The sequence below is a fragment of the Eumetopias jubatus genome, unplaced genomic scaffold (assembly GCF_037043125.1).
Source record: "Eumetopias jubatus isolate StellerSeaLion01/CBP00866 unplaced genomic scaffold, mEumJub1_p1.0 scaffold_4, whole genome shotgun sequence".
NCBI classification, from domain to species: Eukaryota; Metazoa; Chordata; class Mammalia; order Carnivora; family Otariidae; genus Eumetopias; species Eumetopias jubatus.
This window is the reverse complement of record NW_028274810.1, coordinates 74909624-74912260: the sequence shown is the minus strand read 5'-3', so window position 1 is coordinate 74912260 and position 2637 is coordinate 74909624.

Below are 2637 nucleotides of genomic sequence, written 5' to 3'. Positions count from 1 at the left end.
TTCCCGAAAAGTTTTTCTGCTTTCCCATTGACTGAGAGGGGTGCTCTCAGCTCTGAAAGCCTATGGCATTCCGAACCAATCTGACCTTCGTTTAGAGCTCCCCAGACAGCCCTGCAACCCCTCGCTCCCCCTTGGGACCCTCTGCTCTCTCCCTTCTGGAAAACCAGTTGCTTCCCTGTTGCCGCCACCCTGGCCTCACTAGGTTTCAGGAAGTTCTGTCTGCAGCCCCACTGGAAGGGACACAGCGTCTTGGCTGCAAGCACATACCGTGCAGGCGGCTTAACAGAGCGAGTAGATAGGAAGATGGGGCTGGCCAGGGGGTGATGTCTGGAGTCTGCAGGGGATGAGGGGTTGGGGAGGGTTTGGCCCTGGAGCCAGCCTGGGTTGGACACTGAGGGACTGAAGAGGTTCAGACATTCCTATCATCATTTGTCCCCAAGGCTGCAGGTCAGGGCTGCCCCCTTTCAGGCCTGGGGCCACTCAGCCTCAGGCCCTCTTTCTGGTGGGTGGTCTGGGCCTCCTGCCATCAGCCAGAGCTCACCCTGAGCCAGCAGGACCTGCCACCACCCACACCACCGTCCCCACGCTGGGTCTCCGCAAGGGCAGTCTCGGCCCTGCAGGACCAGCTCCCCTGGCGTCCACGGCTCCCCTGGGAGGACAGCCCTTGCCAGTTCTCCCCCTCCCTCTGCCTCAGCCCATTCGGAGAGATTTATATCTCCCATATAAACTGTACTTGTAAAGGAGTAATTCGTGGGCCCTGTTTGTTATTAATCTAGGGGTAATCAGACCAGGGTCAGCGAGGCCCATGGAACTGCTGGAATTTCAGCCGAAAGTGGATGTTGTTCAGTCAAGACACCCTTGTCAAGAGGCCATGTGGGTCCTGCTGGACTTTCTGAAATAAGGAGACCAACTCAGGGACTCAGCATCCAGGATGAAAATCTCTGTGCTCCAAGTTTTTGAGTTCCCTCCAAAGTGCTAAGGGCCCAATTCCCCACATAGCCTTTCAGGGGTGTGGGGTAAACACACACTTACTGAGTATTTAATATATTCCGAGCATTGTGCTAACTAATTCACATACATTATCTCCATCGACGGACACAATACACCTAAGAGGTGGGTACTGTAATTAGACCCTACTTTATAAATGAGGAAACGGAGGCTCACGACTTGCCCAACGTCAGACAGCTAGCAAGTGGCAGAGCCAAGGTTACGAAGTGGATTTGCTTAATGTCAAAGCCCTAACCCTGAACTTGGTGTGCTCTCAATGTGCTTTCCCGGCTCTCCAGCCCACACGGGGCTCTCCTGCAACAACTTTCTTCCAGGGATCATCCTCCCTCGTAAGGCAGAGAATCCTAGGATGACTGGGAGAGTGGGGACCCCCAAGGTGGAAGTAGCCTCCCACCTGTGTCCAAGGGGGCCCTCACCCCATAATAAAAGCACAGCACAGAGCCCATGCCTACAAGGTCAGTCTCTGAGGCCTTGTCACAGCTGTTAGGTAGACACAGACAGTCCGTTCTCATTTCACAGGATGCCCACAATAGACCTGGGAGGTAGGCTCAGCTCATAATTCGCACTTTACAGATGAGGTCTTTCCAGATAAGATTCTCATTTTGTAGATAAGGAAGTGACTTACTTAGGGTCACACAATGAATAAGAAGCAAGGTTGGAACTTTCCCTCAACAACCTATATCATGTATATCCAACATTCCTTTCATCCCTCCATCTATCCATCTGTCTGTCTGCCTGTCCATCCATCCATCCATCCATCCATCCATCCATCCATCCATCCATCCACTCATCCATCTATTTATCCACCTATCCATCCAACCACTCATCCACCTATCCATCCAACCACTCATCCATCCATCCATCCATCCACTCATCCATCTATCCATCCATCCATCCATCCATCCATCCATCCATCCATCCATCCATCCACTCATCCATCTATCCATCCATCCATCCATCCATCCATCCATCCATCCATCCATCCACTCATCCATCTATTTATCCACCTATCCATCCAACCACTCATCCATCTATCCATCCATCCATCTATCCATCCATCCATCCATCCATCCATCCATCCATCCATCCATCCACTAACCTTTCATTTATCCTTCTATCCATACATCTACACAATTAGTCTCCCATTCATCCACCTCTTTTGTAACAGATGTGGTTAGAAAAATTAGAAGGGCCAAACCTTGAAAAGCTTTGAATAGCACATTACACTGGAAGTATCTGGTTATTTCCTAGGGAGTGGTGTGTCTCCTCCCTGAGCCGATGAGCTCACTGAGGCAAGGTCTTCTCTGAAATCCCCACCCCGGGGCTTACCACAGGCCTGGGCCCTGTTGGTTTATGCCCAGCACTGCAGTGAAATGGAAAAAGATGGCTTTGTCCCACCAGACAAAGCCTGTTTTTGCATAAACATCTTTCTGATGAGGGAGATCTAGGTCCCTTTTCCTGCCTGGTACCATCTTTAAAATGTTCTAATGATGAAGACTTGAGATAATATTTAAGAAAAAAAATCAGACAAGCATCCAAAGATGGAAGGACCCTTGGCCTATACCTACAGGAGGAAGCCAAGGTCCAGGGAGAGGAACAACCTGCCAGAGGTTATCCTGCCAGGCCTGG